The 17,297-nt window shown below is 42.1% G+C and overlaps 1 protein-coding gene across 1 annotated transcript in view; it reads left to right on the top strand.

The window, feature by feature from the left end:
- The first annotated feature begins 591 nt into the window (after positions 1-591).
- The window catches only part of LOC126330655 (forkhead box protein J1.2-like), a 251,578-nt gene continuing 234,872 nt past the window's right edge, over positions 592-17,297 (top strand). Inside the window, exon 1 of the mRNA XM_049996383.1 lies at positions 592-716. The gene's annotated coding sequence lies outside the window, so the exon portion shown is untranslated. The remainder of the gene's footprint in view (positions 717-17,297) is intronic.

Here is a 17,297-nt window from a genome sequence, read left to right as displayed (position 1 = left end):
GAGCTGTCGACTTTGAAGAGGCCGTCCTTCGTCACGAGTAAGAGAACCCGACCACGAGTGCTCGAAACACTATCCATGTCATTATTTTATACTCAAATGTTACGCTTCCGGACGTGGTTCCTTTTCCTCCTACGTTAACCTCTACAAATCCTAGAAACTTGAAATAGAAATAGTGAAACCTCCTGTATATTCGTCTACGGTCTGCGTGCCATGAAAAACATTCGTGCCTTCGTGTCATTTACCAAATAAGGAGTTCTCGGTAGTGGTGGAAATTACGTATGCCCTGCAGTAATACGCTTTGTTCGGTGGGACGCAGTCCGAGTTCGATTGGACGAAAACGAGCCCTTTTTGCCGGCGCCGCGCGGCGCCATTAGACGTGGCCGTTACGTGCCCCAGGGGAGCGCCCGCCAGCCGGCGCGACAAAGTGTGCCGCAGCGGCCGGCGGTCAGCGCGGGGCGCCGAGGTGTTACTTTATTATTCTCTCCCTCATTTCCATTGTTCATGCACCTGTGCGGTCGATAGCAGTGCGCATGCGTGCACCCCGCCGGGCTGCGTGGGAAACATGTGCGCATCGATTGCGCCATTCACTCTCCAGAACGCCGGGGCGCCATCTTGCAAGCATGGAGGACAGATTCTGTCGCCGGAGGACGCGTTGTCGATGATTCACCTGCCCCTTTCCAGCCAGGTCACTCATATGTGAGCGTGGCGCCGCAGGGGTGAGTACGGAAAAAGACCTTTCCTCCTCTTAGATTGCGTTGCACCGAGTGTCACTGCCCGTAATATTGTGCTGCGCGAGTATAACCTGTACACCCAATTTTAAATTTTCATAGAATTTTGTTACGTTCTAGTAGACGTTGCTTCGCTTTATTTGGTTTACGTAGACTATTCCACACCCATGCGAGTAACTGTCCTGTCATCGTAAAGTATGTTGTTGTTTTTTTTGCGTATTTTGTATGTTATGTGAAGTACAACATGCCTGTCAATCTAGTTTGATTTCTTAATCGTGCTTGTTGTTGTTATGACATATTTTGTGGCATCTAAGTTCCCGAACTGTCAATTGAGGGCCGTATATGCAGCATGTGCTCTTGACGTATATAGTGAACAGGTGGGTCCAGCACCTCCAATGCCAAAAGTTGGCTCGCCAGTTTTTCAAAAGTGATTATAGTTTTTATTCGTGTGCTTGTTGCAAAAAAGAGAAGGTTCCGATTAACGTCGCATTAATTTACAACAAAATAAAAAACTATCTCAGCCTTACCAAAGTTTTGTGGCAACTGAAGCAGGTGACGACTTCCGAGATGACGTTCTGAAAAAGAAATATGAAAAGAACCTTCAGAAAATAAAACTTGCGTCCACTGTCTTTGGTAGAATTTTTTTTATTTTATATTCCACAGTATATTTTAGGAGGTCTGCCCAGAAAGTGCGTGGGAAAAGACAATTCCGTTACCAATGTTGCAATGATTACGCGTAATTTCTCTGCAAAAAGTGCTAGATGAGCCTATCTAACATTCGACATCTCACTGAAATTTCATCACAACGACCTACGTGCTTGTTTAACATGAATAAGGCGTCTTAAGAGAGTTCGTACAGCTATAGGAAATTTAGTTTTTCAGAGTGTATAACCGAGGGGTTTTCATCAGCATTCCAATCTCAAGTCGGTACGAAACACTTCAATTTCCCAACAATTCTCATTTTCGATTTGAAATATGTAGAGTTGTATGAAGTTGTATTACGTAGAATACGAGATTATTTGCGTAATTATGCTACCGGTGGTGCACCAAAAAGCTATGATCTAAATGTCTGTAATTTCAACAGAACTATTTAAATTATTCGCTAAATAGTCAATAAAAGAAATAGTTTTACGAAGTTCAGCTTGATTCAGTTGTTTATGTAACAATGTGACGTTTCTTTAAATACCGTACCCTCTTCCGTTCTTGGGCCGTTTTACTCTTGACTTAACTGCGTGCGAAAATGTCTTGCATATGAATGTGTATTCGCGTGCTGTACAGTTAGCATATATTTTCTATCTAAAAATGATTTTTGTGCATTTTCGCTTTTTTACAAAATGCTGAACGTAGCACAAGATGACCTGCTGCTCGAAAAAAATTATTTAATTACTTACATAGCGATGTATCAGAATCTCATTAACTGTAGGAAGTTTTTTAATTGCTTGATCTGTCTGGTATTCTCCTCAAATATTGATGATACTTTTAAAACAGAAAAATTCCCATGAGATGAAACTTAGAACAATTTCACGTTATTAGAAAATTGTATGAGTTGGTTGCAAATATATATTTGCGTGTGTGCGTGTTTTAGCAATGCTGCTTTTCTTCATTTTTTCATAACGTATCCATTCAATATATATCGCTATCATAATACATTATTTTGTACTTACACGAACAGAATTTCTTTTTCAGTAGTTAATCAAATTAGAAAATCCTTAGCGATGTAGAGAAGAGAGCTAAAATTCATATCCAGAATTCTCTGCGGTATGAGAAAGCTCCGAAAAATATGGTGCCTGAAATTTGAGGATGAAATTTTTTATAATGTATCTAAAGTGGAAATTTGCCGAAGTCAGATTGCCAGCCTTGGTTTGTTTTAGAGTTTATTTGTTTTTGTTTGTCTGTTGTTTTTTATTTTAGAGACTTTGGCGTAGATATCACGCGCGGTAATGTTAGTATGTGGAAGACCTCGTCGTTCACATTAAGCACCTTTTTCCCTCCTGGGTCGTTGGGACCAACAGTAAGAAACCGTCCTGTTCAAACCAAGCCGGAAGCGACACATTTAAAAGCTACTGCACGTAAGTCTCAGGAAATAAAAACGGATAGCCAGACATCAACACTGAAGCCCCAACGACTGCAGGAACAACTTAGCGTGATTTCGATCGAGTCTGAAACGTTGTGTACCAACTCCTACCTGCGACTCTTCAGCTGTCACAGTCGGACACAAAACCTGTGGGTCCCCTGAACAACCGTTCGAGAAGTGGAAACGGATACGCTGCCGTTGTGGACAAGGGTCCTTTCCTTTTGCTCAGTGTCCGAAGGTGATCTTCTGTGGAGATGCGGCGCCTCCTCGCATTTAATGGAGAACTGCCGACAGCTAGGAAATTCAGAAGCTAATCACGCTGCTACTGAGTACATGAACAACAGCACGAGTCCGAGCAGAAATTTTGGCAACTCGTTGAAAAAACTACTAGCGAATGAAACAGCGACCCACAAAGTTGGAAATACATCCCTTCTGAGCCATTTTTTAATGTTTTAAAACGAATTATAACTTCATTTTTCCTGATTATTTATACAAAAATCATGTGAGATTAATGACATTTAGATCAAAATTGTCTGAACTATATTATCCAGGACACATTTTCAAATAAAACTTAAAAATTAAATCTGTTTTCGTAGGCCAGTTGACGCTGCCTACCGTCGATGGTGTATGGATGTACTCGCAGCTGTAACATTTTCGTATAGAATTAATTTATTATTTTACTTATTTTAAGGATGTTTTTATAGCCCTTGGCTAAGATTTCTAATCGGTCTCTACTCTTAAGCATATTTTTTTTTACTTTTTATGTAAGTAATTTAGATATTTACATACTTTGAATTTAAAAAAAGAACGAAGCAAAAAAGATCACGGTAGTTCTATACGGCATTCCTACAAGTTTTAAATCGTAACACTTTAATATACTTCCGGAAAAGTAACGTACAATTTTCACGAGCACCTCAACAAAAGGAAGATGTAGGCGTAACAATGAAAGGATAATCACATAGTGGACTGAAAAGTATTTTTTAAAAAATCCACGGCCCTGGGTAGATGACAGCCTATGGAAGTGATTATGTGAAATGAGGAATGAGAATAAGTTCTAAAAAATTAAAAAGCGAAAGAAATAGATTAACGAATTTCCTATATTAATTGCGTGCTTTTCACATTGTATCTACAGCGACTGGAAAAAAAGAAAAAATGGAAACACCGCGACAGTTGCATGCTTGAACATAAATGCACATGCGAGACAAGCCTGCAGGTTGCGCTGTTTTGTTTGAACACGGGCCTATGCAATGTCCTCAGTACGTTGTAAGTGTCTGTTGTGGTCTGGACAGTGTTCTGTGTGGTCGTTAGTGCGCGATGTCGGAGCTAAGCGAACACGAACGTCGGATAATGGTTGGTGCTTTGGGTGTTTACATAACTAAGATGTGCGAAGTGACTGGTGTTTCAAGAGACACAGTAGTGAAGATTTTTACGGCATAGTCTGCAGGGAAAGAGGGAAAACATCATCCGCTAAGCGACAACGCGAACGGCCAGACGGTAACTGAATGGGATTGTGACGAAAAGTAAGAGTACGATAACTGATACAGTCACTACAGAACTTGATGTCGCACTCGCGAACCCTGTCACCAGCCAAACAATACGGAGGCAGCTTCATAAACAGGGAAAAGTAGAGCGAGCTGGAATTCCAGAATCAATCATCAGTGACGCAAATCCCCGCAACAGGATAACGTGCTGCCGAAGCCATAAAACCTGGACGAAGGAGCACTGGAAGAAAGTCATTTGGTCGGATAAGTATTGTTCCACACTTATCCCAGCTTCTGGCCGAGTTTACGTCCCAGGAGTGAAACATGGCGGGGGTTCGATGGTGATTTGGGCAGCCATATCGTGGTATTCCATGGACCCCAGGATTATGTGACCCTTTTGTCTGTTCATGAACAATGATGCTGTGTTCCAAGACGCCTGGGGCTCACTTCACACAGCTTGCACCGTTCGGGTCTGGTTTTGTGAGCACAAGGGCAAATTTTTACATCTCTCCTGGGCACCACAGTCAGAAGATCTCAAAATTACTGAGCCTTTGTGGTCTACATCGGAAAGAAGGTCGCGTGATCGCTATCGAGTTCCATCATCGTCAACTGAATTTGCCACTATTTTGCAGGAAGAATGGTAGAAAATTCAAATTAATCATGCCAAATCCGATTGTAATCCTGCCGACCCTGCGGGTCAAAGGCACAATCAAAAGAAGAAGAAGATGAACAGTGGTAGAAAATTCCCTTCAAAAGGATACAGGACATTTATCTCTTCATTCCGAGACCACTGGAAGCTGGTTTGAATGCCAGTTTCCTACACCATGTTAAGCGTGATAATGTGTTGTATTTGTGATGTTTCGATGTTTTTGTTCATCCCCTTATGTCCACGTTGCGGTGGAGTGCTAAAGTGCGTACCTGGAAACTGCAAAATTCCGGGATCGAATTGCAGTCGGGCCATGGAATATTCAGTCTTCCTTTAATGTAACCGATACTTCTCAATAATGTGAAGGTTCACCAAGAATATGACACGTGGCTCGGTTCGCACTTTAAGCTGTAGGTCCCCTTTGCCCGGTAGAACAATTTGCTTAGGTTATGGACATGCAGGTCGCCCATATGGCCAACTGAAAGACTTGCACCGACCCCCTGAGGCACTCGGAATTAATGTACCTGTGGACTTCTTTCGTGATAATGGTCCAACCTTTCAGGGGTAGTGGAAACGAGCAAATTTATCAATTAGAGATTGGGAGCATTTGTTCTGGAATGCTGGGGACAAAGTTATAAGCGAAAATGAGAATGAATGTTTGTAATTTTTGTTGGATTTGCTGATGATAATACAAATCTAAGTAGACACATTTATGTAATAATTGTATTTATTTGCACAACTTGCAAAATGCTCTAAATTCAGAATAGTTTGAAGTGGCATCCCTTAGCATCTATACAACCATGACTTCGTAGCGCCAACGTCTGTCACTCCCGTTCGAACAACCTTGCTGTTGAGACCATATTCCAGGAAGTGACAGCTCTTACCAGGAATTCTCCACTTTCACCACTGTTTTCTCGTGCACAAGACTTTTTACTTGACGCCACAAGAAAAAAATGCAACTAGATAAACAAAGCAGATGGTCACCTATTCCTATTCACTATTCGGGAAACGTCTGATACAGACGTTCGTTAGAAAGATGATCAAAATGAGCCGGTGCTCCCTAATGCTGGTACCATATTCGTGCATGAAGACCTGCTAGGATAGCTTTCAACAGCGAGAGGAGTAGGTCTGTCAGAAACACATTGTACAATGATGCAGGCAAGCGGAGAGGGAGCAGATATGGGCCTTTCCACTGATCACTGACTGTGCCCGAACACAACTTCATACAGACCTGGAATGGTATGAGGTGTGACCCCAGGGGCACTAATGAGTCTTGTATTAGTTGTGGCGTGCAAGTATTTCATGCCATGCTAGAAACACGAGCTCTATCAGTTCATGCAGATCGCTGGCTATAAGCTGTCTGAAAGTACAAGTCTTCTCACCACATCGCTGCCATGTTCTGTGGGTGAGAAATCAGGGGACGGGGAGGCTAGACAAAGATACTGACATTCGTCAAAGTTTCTGCGGTGTGAACTGCCGTTGGGGTCTGGCATTATCCTGTCGGAATATGCCATTTAATACACGGGAATGAAGAATACGACTACACGGTTTAGCATTCTCGTCCTATACAGGAGAGCAAAATCATCCTCTCTTCGATAATTATAAGATCAGTCGCATTGTCATATTCAACAGCTGCCTACATCAGGGTTCCAGGAATTGGAGACGTATGTATCTCGAGTATCGCAGCTTCCTATGACCCTCCACAGGGCGGTTTACAGACACGTTGGCATCGATCTGAGCGTCACAAGCAGAAGCGAGACTCACCGCTGGTCAGCACAGTGTGATCTGTGTTCTGCTTTCGATAGCTAAACGTGCGTCCTGTGTCCACTAAAATTAAATTACATGCTGTTGTGTTTAGTAATTTACTCGGTATACAGGTTAATTACTTTTTTGGGAGCTATAAAATACTGAACTACTTATTGTGTGATACAAGGGCGTGCTAAAAGTAATGTTTCCGAATTTTGTATTCTGGTCTCAGTATTTGTTGAGGTATTACGTCATCCATATTACTCGGTCAACTTCCCCGCTTCGGTGACGCAAGTTGCAATCCTCTGATCCTAGAGCGCTCCGAATTGTGGCGTGGTTTGTGACGTAACTTTGTCGATGTGCTGCGAGGCCCTCAGAAAATTTCGGCACCCTCTCCTTCGGCGTGACACTGTCAGACCACACGCGACATCTGCAGCAATCCGACGGCTTGGGTCTATTGTCATCGATCATCCCCCGTACAATCCCGACTTGGCCTCTGTTTTGAAAACTTAAAGAACAACTTCGAGGACTTCACCTGATGAGGCGGAGCAAGCAAAGCGAGGTTGTGGCTCTGTCAACAAAGTCAAACATTCTACAGAGATCGTATCAAGAAACTGGTCTCATGTTGGGAGCAATGTGTGCGTCGCCAGGGTGACTATGTTGAAAAATACATACGTAGGCATGAAGAATAAAGATGTAGGATGTTAATCAAGACATCTCACATAAAAAATACGGAGGGCTTTCTTTTCAATAAGCCTTCCGAACAATGCCGCCGGCTTGGGTGGCCGAGCGGATCTAGGGGCTACAGTCTGGAACCGCACGACCGCTACGGTCGCAGGTTCGAATCCTGCCTCGGGCATGGAAGTATGTGACGTCCTTAGGTTAGTTAGGTTTAAGTAGTTCTAAGTTCTAGGGGACTGATGACCTCAGCAGTTAAGTCCCATAGTGCTCAGAACTATTTGAACCGAACAATGCCGAACATCATCTAAGAAAACTATCAATAGTTCTCATACGTCATTGTTACTCTAAGTCTCCTATTAACTCCATATTACATGCTAACAGATTCTTATTTTTACTTTCAGTGGTATAAGGGGTTCTTTTATTTCTAATACTTATTTTATGATTTTTTTATCTTTCCAATTGTTGATGAAAATCGCTTGGCGCGTAACGTTGTTGTTCCACACTGCGCACTAGTTTGTGGAATGATCAACTGGCCATGCCGTTATTTAAAGAACAATCGGTGCATCTGCGTTACGAAAAATTAGAAAAGCTACGGGAAATGTAAACATGTTAGGAAGGTGGTTTCAACTGGCGCCTCCTTCTCCAGAGCCTTACCACTGCGCCACCACGCTTCGCAGTATCGTTGGCGTGCGATATGTATGGCGCTCAAAAACACAAATAGATCCTGCTCTGCAAACAGGTTCAAATAACGTACTTCGTGGGCTTCAGCAAGTTATTAAGCGCCTATCTTGGAATGTCTGCTACTCAAGATGTCGCTTACTTTGTTTTAAGCTTTTCCCTAAATTACGGAAGCATGCTACCATTCACACTGGACCTATCAATAAATAGATAGGTACGCTATATGACCAAAAGTATCCAGACAACTATTAGTGGACATTAACATGGTATGTGTCCACGCTTCGTCTGTATGACGGCTTCAGTTCTGTTGGGACACTTTCAATGGGCTGTCTTAATGCATGTGGAGGAATGGCAGTCCATTCTTACTCAAGATTCGCAGCTACAGATGGCAGTGATGTTGACAATGGGTTCCGGAGCGAAGTCGACATTCTAAGTCATCCCATAGGTGTTTCACTGTGTTCAGGTCCATACTCTTGGCAGGCCAGTCCATTTCGGGAATGTTACTGTGTACAAAACATTGCCTCACAAATGCTACTGTATGACAGGGTGCAGTCCCATACTCATACAAACAATAATATCTGCCAGCTGTTCAACTACTTAACCAGTACACAATGCTGTAAATTTAGTTCATATCCTTTTGCATTTGGCATTTTATTAAGATAAGAGCACCACTCCCTGGCCACTACAAACAACATCACCTCCTCCGTACTTCACTGTTGGCATTGCACATGTTGGCAGGTAACGTTCTCAAGGAATTCTCCAAACCTAAACCCTCCCATCGCATTGGCACCGGGTATAGAGTGACTAATCACTCCAAATCACTCGTTCCCACTCATCCACTGTCCAGCGGCGTCACCCTTTACACCACCTCAAGCCTTGCTATGTTAGCATTGACTACGGAAATGTTCGGTTTACGACGAGTTGCTCCACCATTGTACACTCTACGCACAGTCAGTATGCGAGCTGGACTGCTGGTGCCTCCTTTGGACTCACGACTGGTTCCTTCTGCTGATTTCATGCGATATTTTCAGCCACCTTCCCCAGTGCTTGACGGTTCCTGTCCGTCAGTGCAAGAGGTACATCTGATCTTCATTTAGCTGTGGTTGGTTCTTTGCATTTTCACTTCACAATCTCACAGCCAGCAGGAGTTGAAAAGTCCCTCGGTGATTTGTTACTCACGTAATAAACAGTCCACGCTCGAAGTCACTGAGATCTCGTGGTCGAACCATTTGGCTATTACTGCTTCTCCACTGGCAACATACCACCACACACCTCCTACTATATTGGCGTATCCGCCTCTCGTCACAGGCGGTAGCCAGTTCCGCGTTACGTAGGGGTCTCCGGGTACTTTCGATCAGACAGTGCAAATTCATATTATGCAGTAGTAGTACAGGGCCTTTCTGTAAAGAGCAGTCGGCCGTTGTGGTGGAGCGGTTCTAGGCGCTTCAGTCTGGAACCGCGCTGCTGCTACGGTCGTAGGTTCGAATTCTGCCTCGGGCATGGATGTGTGTGATTTCCTTAGGTTAGTTAGGTTTAAGTAGTTCTAGGGGACTGATGACCCGAGAAGTTAAGTCCCATAGTGCTCAGAGCCATTTGAACCATTTATAAAGAGCAAAACCATAACAATAGCTACGCCTCAAACGATTATCTATACGATAGCCTCCTGAATTTAATTTTCATCCTCCACCATTGCACTGTTAGTTCAATAAATACTAAATGACTTGCAAGTAATTTATTAATTTCTTTCCTTACCGGAGGTCATATGTATACCGGTAAAGGGAGAAGTGCTCAACTTGGCTGCCAGGCACAGAGATACCTCCGATATCAATGGAAATTTTTCTTTCTTATGTTTTTATCTGTTGCAGGATGACGTAACTTGCGAATCAGCGTAATTGGTGGAACAATTTTGTTTCTAGTTACTTTAGAGGAATCGTGTCGTGTAAAAATGAGTAAAATTATCTCATTTTGATAGTCTACCGCCAACGCAAATTCGTTTAACCTTGAAGGTTCATTAGAGTCTGTTCCTTTATCTTCAACAGGCAACAAACGATCAGCTGAATTAGAACAGAGTTATACGTGTCTTGAAAATGATCCACGTAAAGAGTTCTAAAACTAAGCTAGTTACCTGGTCTAACTGGACGCAATTTACTTGAGAAGAGGTCTGGATTACAAAAGAAAACCAGAACAGTGCACTGTCCACGTAGGTACTTCGACAGCGGAAATTTGATACCTGAAGAGCGAATTTGTGGAATATTTGATATGTTCACGGGACTGCCAGCTGTTCATAAAAATAAAGAAATTTGAATCTGTAAAATTTTTCGAAGCCAATGGAGACATTGTAGGATTCGTAGGTGGGAATTTTGCAGCTGTTCCACACTCGCAAATCACGAATGGATCTTAGTCACTAGGAAAACAACAATGAACTGCGCAATTGGACAGCGTATTTTTTATGTAAAAATGCTGCCAGGCCAATAAAATTTTGGCACGTCGCCGTATCGACACAAAGATACCATTAGAGCTGAAGTCCCTCGAGTTCGTGAAGAATGTCGGCAGCAGCCGAGGGTGGCAGAATAGCCCCGGAAGCCCCTGACTTGCCTTATGGAAGCATTCATCACTGGTGGACGACGGCGCAGAGATGGGCGACGTTCTTTTCACGGCGCCAGAACGTACTTCCTTTGTGGGCTCCGGAGTAATCTGCATCGACCGGCGTTATAAATGACGTCTTCCCTTCCGTCGCTGTAAGTGAAAACAGCGGATGTTCCGCGCACATTCCCTCAGTTAGCCTTGATGTCTGCTCCTCTCAATACCTTATGAAGGTGATGAACCAGCGAATCAAGTTCTATCCATGAATTTCTGTAATTCCATTTGCGAAAGATCGCAGGCACTTTTAGATGCAGTATACGCGCAAATATGTGATTAAGACCATACAAAAGGTACAAGAAAATTTATACAACGTAGAGTTCCAGTACTAAAGACACAATTTGCCTTTGTGCACATGCAGACATGTCCATGCATCTGCTCTGTGAGCTCCGACTGTTCCCATGAAACTTATCGTAGCTATTGGTCAGGTAACAGCAAAGGATGTAATGCTCAGTGAAATGAAACTGGGAATGGGGGTGGGGGGTGGGGCAATAACGAGCGACATGGTTAGGAAACTGGACTGAAATTCTGGAGGAGCAGTATCACAGTCCAGTCACCTTGATTTATGTTGCCTGTGGTCTCCGACGAGCGAAAAATACTCCACCGGTTCTACATTTACATATACACTCTGGAAGCCACCTTACACTGCGTGGCGAAGGGCACATTGTACCAATATTATCAATTTTCTTTCCTATTCGCGTAATGAGCGAAGGTAAAATGACTGTTTGTTTGCCTCTGTACTTGCGCCAATCTTTCTTACTTAATTCTTCACGAACCCTACGCGAGATACACATTTGTGTCAACATAATGGTAGTACAGTCTGTCTCTAAATTCCGCGAGAACTGCGAGTTCAACCAAGAATTAAATTTCAATGCACCCAAGCACTTCTGTTACACTTTCAGAATCGCTGTACCGTACTTTTAGTATACTAGTACCGCGTATCTGAAATAGTTGATAAATATCCATTCCACTGGATTTGTTAAGAAGAATCGACTTGGAAATAAGTAGGATACTGAAGCACGCAGGAGTGATGACGTCTGTTTCACTTTCTCTAAGGCTGTAGATACAGATAATTAGAAGTTTTTATGTGAAATATCTTAGGTCTTTTTAAATAAAACGAACTTTATTGACATTCTACATCTCTATTCTTCATGTCTACATATTTATTTCTCACTATTCTCAACCTGCCGAAGAACACATTTCTCCCAGCGAGAGCCCATTTTGTTGGTACCCGCACCTGCAGAATGTTTGACTTTGTTGGCGGAACCGTAACCTCGCTTGCACCGGTTCATCACTGTCAAAATGAAGTCCTAGAAAGTGTTCTTTAAGTTTCGGAAACAGATGAAAATTGGATGGAGCCCCAAGTCGGGACTGTACGGAAAATGATACATGACTGTGAACCCTATGCGTCGGATTGTTGCAGATGTCGGAGCGCTCCTGCGTGGCTTGGCATTGTCATGCTGAAGGAGAGGGCGCTCCACGTGTGGCCGAACTCTTCTGTTAGAAACTCGATTACAGCACGCTGTTTCTCACGGACCGACATAGTTACGTTACACACTGTAATGTTACACGCTACAATTCGGAGCCGTCGAGAGGCAGAGGGCTGCAAATATTTAGACGTGAAGAATAAAGATGTTGAGTGTTAATAATGCTTATTTTATAACTGCGTAGGCTTTCGCGGCCAGACTCGGTCGACATAAAAGTTTTCTGGGTATGGTACCGCGTCATACTGTATAAAACTACTGCTGGAGAAAATCGACGTTTTGGCCACGGTTGCAGCGGCCTACTTCCGCGTCACCAGTAGACCCAGAAGAACGCCGCTGCAACCGTGGCCAAAACGTCGATTTTCTCCAGCAGTAGTTTTATACAGTATGACGCGGTACCATACCCAGAAAACATTTTCGTCGAATGTTTATTTTGTATATAAAGCTTTAAGAGTTTTCACATAGAAAATTCGGAGGCATTACTTTTCAGCACGCCCTCGTACACTGATGGTTTCTACGAGTGGGAGAAACTGTCTGCTGCCGCGTTAGAAGGAGAAATGTAAGTCAATTTGGAAGATATGAAGGATCCAGTAACACAGTCAGATTTTGACAGAGCTTTGGAAGACTTGCGATCAGATAAGGCACAAGGCATAGAAAACATTCCTTTGGAATTTCTGAAATCATTTCGGGAGATGGCTATTACATGACTCTTTTTATTTGTGGGTAGAATTCAGGAGACTGAAGACATAGGACCATTCTGTCGGAAAAATATCGTCTTACCAATCCAGAAAATAGCAAAGTGGTATAAGTATTGAAACTATCGCTCAGTCGGCTTAACAGCTCATGTATCCAGCTTGCTGACAAAAATATCATACAGACAAAAGGAAAAGAAAACTGAGGATTTGTTAGTTGACAATCAGTTTGGCAAAGGTAAAGCCACCAGAGAGGCAACTCTGACGCTGCACGTGATAAAGGATGCAATACGTAAGATCAAGACACCTACATAGAATATGTCGACGTTGGAACAACGTTCGACACCGTAAAATGGAAAATATGTATGAAATTGCACGCTATAGGGAAATTCGAGTAATACACAATATGTAGAAGAACTAAGAAGGTACAGTAAGAATGGAAGACCAAGATCGAAGTGCTCGTTTACTGTTCAGTCATCACAACGAAGAAGCAATGACGGCAGTAAAATATAGTTTTCAGAAGTGGATTAAAATTCACGGTGAAAGAATATTCCTGATAAGAGTCGCTGATGACATTGCTATCCTCAGTGGGGGCGAGAAAGAATTACAGGGCGTACTGAATGGAATGTCTACTGAGCACAGAATATGGTTTTAGCGTAAACCGAAGAAAGATGAAAGTAATGATAAGTGGCGGAAATGAGAGCAGTGAGAAACTGAACCTCAAAATTGCATTACAGAAAGTAAACGAAGGGAAGGACTTCTCTCTTGGAAGCAAAATAACGTACGACCGGCGAAGCAAGGAGGTCGTAAAAAGCAGACCTGCACAGGCAAAGAGGGCATTTCCGGCCAAGAGAAGTCTACTAGTATCAAACATTGCCCTTAATTTGAGGAAGAAATTTCTTAGACTGTATGGAAGCGAATTACGGACTCTGAGAAAACCCTGAAAGAAGAGAATCGAAATGTTTGAGTTTTGGTGCTACAGAACAGTGTCGAAATCAGGTGCACTGATAAGGTAAGAAATGAGAAATTCTCCGCAGTATCAGCAAGAAAAGAAATACACGATGATAGGACACACTTTAAGATACAGGGAATAACATCCATGGTACTAGAGGGGGCTATAGAGGGTAAAAACTGTGGAGGAAGACACGGGCAGGAATACATCAAGCAAATAATTGAGGACATAGGTTGCAATTGCTACTCTGAGATAATGAAGTTGGCACTTGAGAGGAAGTCGTGTCGAGCCGCATGAAACCGACTGCATGTCTGATGAAGAAAAGAAGAAGAAATATAACACTAGAACAATAATCTAGAATTGGTCGCACTAGCGTCTTATATCCGATTCCCATTCTAGATGCATTGCATTTTCCCATAACCATTCCAAAAAATCCAAGTCTTCCATTCACGGTTCCAAATAGTGAATCCTCCGAATTCATATATAGTTTTTTTTAGGATTAGTTCTAAATATCTGTACTATGTGACGATTGGATCTTCACTGCAAATATTGTAATAAGAAGCTAGTGGGCTCTTTCTCTTTGTTATAGTTATTACCCGAAATTTATGCACATAAACAGAGTAATTAAGCTACTTGAACGTTTGGCCTAGCCTTCCGACGTTCCTTGCGAACGACCAACTACAATACTATCCGGTACACAACAGCATCGTCAGCGATCAATCTCATGGTGCTTCCGATCCTGTCTGATAACTCGTTTATGTTTGGTTGGGAACATTGGAGGACCTGTTATGCACCCTAGGATCACAACCGATGGTACTTTCGTTTCTGTGGAACATTCGTTGTCCCATACTACGTACCGGAGTGTAATAATCAAATATTCTTCGATCCAAACATATCTCGATAGTGCCTACCGCTACATCTACTGAGATGCTGTTTATGATATCAGGTGTAAAGCGTGTTTGCGAGACCTTGCAATTGTGGAAAAAGGCACATTCTGCTAACTCAAAATTGGTGACAATGCGGAAGTTGGAGAAGTATTGGCTTTCAGAGCTACAGTTAAAAACGAAATAAATAAATGCATTAATAGGCCAGAAAATCTGGGATCGAAATGAATCAAGGAGCAGATACCACCAGGAGCTCCCAAATGTACAACAACGCTTAAACATTAGTTATTTAATGCCAATCAAAGGTATAAATCATTACTTGATATGCGACGGTGCATATAGATTATAAAGCAGTTACAAAGCATGAATTGACTTGGCGCCTGAGACCACGTCGTTTCAAGAAAGGAGCATCCTGCAACGTAAAGCTACTTGGCTTGTGGCGAAGAGTCAAGTTCAATATCGTGACAGACAGAATGTTATACAAGGCATTAAAAGCCATGTCTAGCTTGTGGGCTTTCAAAGAAAATGAAATGGTGAAGTTACCCGCAACTACGTACGGTCAGACTCAGGGTTGAAATGTTAAAAGTTTTGGCTGATTTCGTTGTCTAGGTGCTGGGATACGTAGTAGCCGCATTACATGCCAAATACTATTGAGTCTACAGTACACAATATGAATATACACATAAATTAAATGGCCGAAGGTTCCTATCACTCAGCAATTGCGAATTTTGAATGTGACACAGTAATTTATAAACGAAAGATTGCAATTGAATAAGACGTGCAGGTACTATTTTTAACGACTTTAAATGACGAGTACGATAGCAGAAGTACCTTTAAGAATGCCATTTATTACTGCAAAACACTTATTGGTGTCGATGGTCCAGAAATTAAATAAATTATTATTTGAATAACAAGAAAACAATTGATTCCTATTGCACGTAATTACATAGCTCGTGAGATATTCACTTCTAAACACATAGTACGTCTTCACTGCATATGGACAACATAGCTCGTGAGATATTCACTTCTAAACGCTTACTACGTCTTCACTGCTGAATATTGGTAGTTGATACTGAATCAGGAATAGTTATCACAAGTATTATGTTGTCAATTACTTTGTTTTCAGGGTCCCGTTTTGTGTTTCAGGCGCTGGATAAAGTAAAATATTCATCTTATTTGCAGATCTTTTTAGAGCTTACATATAACTTTGATTACCTCTTGTACTATAATGTCTCTGAAAAGTGTTTCGAGTCACCACTACATCTGTGATTGCTGTGGTGCAATGCTAGACTTCTGTTGTAGAGGTAAGCAGAATCAAATTGCCGATGTCTGCACATTTGCTGCTTTTGTAACAACTATCGTGAATCTGAGAGGTGTCTACAACTACCGTACTTGTAGTCACAGCAACACACAGAGTACACAAGTGTAATCGTGTCACGAGGTTATTAAACTAAATCTTTACGTTTAATATTAAGCCACTGCCACGAAAGAGTCTGCTGATGGTCGACTGTTAACAAACACAATTTGATGGCAACTGCAAAAATTTGGCGTTCTTAGTAGGGGTTTTACTGTGTATTTTAAGCTAGTTGTATGCATAGTAAGGCTTCAGTTAAGCAAGCAACGCAAATGGTCCACCCACTAATCGAAAAATTTAATATGATCCCTATTCTAGACGACTTTTCAGTGCAGAGATCACAATGATAAGCGAGTGATATAATGTTACTTAAAAACCGTCTTGATTGCAAATATTTTTATTCATATGACCGGTTTCGGTTCATTCAGAACCATCTTCAGATCTGTAAAAATAATGATACTAATTTACTATTTCACGGAAGCAAATCTTTTTCATCCTATCTAATCACTATCAAATGTACCAGAGCGTACCTGATATTTCAGTTACAGGAGTAACCCGTCCAAATCCAGCAGTTTTCACATGCTACGTCACATAAAATTGGTTGGCAGAGTGCACGTCATTTATATTAATTATAACACTATTACCGACAGGTGGCGTGTGGTACATTTGTTACATTCCATTTGCACATACTATATTCAGTAGATCTTTTTTTATTAATTAAAAATACTTAATTAAAATATGTAGATGTCAAGGTTAAAATCTGTACTTGTCAGCATTAATAAAAAAACAGTAAAATTATCATTTTTATACGATCTAAAAACATAGGGCGATTTATATATATCTATGGTGATGGTGTGAACTTGTTTTCCTCTACGGTCTGCTTCCGTATTTCCCGCCATTTCGGTGTTGTGCCGCGGTCCGCTCAGTCGTCTCATGTCCATCGCCGCGGGCAAGAGGGCCGCACAGGAGGGACCCGTCAACGACGCCAGGCACTGCCCGCGTCTTCCGGCTTCGCCACCGCGCACCATCTCTCATCCCTCGGCCTGGATCTCCACACGCAACAGTTGTCATCTTAGTAGGTCGTCATAAATGCTAAAATAGGCGTTATGATTGAATTCGCTTTGCTCGTTGAGGATTAAATCCGGATCTTTATTTTTGTGGGTGTATATTTCAATTTCTTCCTAAATGTTAAGAAACCGTCCCTTATGGGCTCTATGCAGGATGTCTCAATTGTGTTCAATGTTCGTGACTGAGTGC

This window comes from Schistocerca gregaria, chromosome 2 (genome assembly GCF_023897955.1).
Source record: "Schistocerca gregaria isolate iqSchGreg1 chromosome 2, iqSchGreg1.2, whole genome shotgun sequence".
Classification (NCBI taxonomy): Eukaryota; Metazoa; Arthropoda; class Insecta; order Orthoptera; family Acrididae; genus Schistocerca; species Schistocerca gregaria.
The sequence above is the reverse complement of the archived record's forward strand: the minus strand, read 5'-3'. Positions and strand labels throughout refer to the sequence as shown.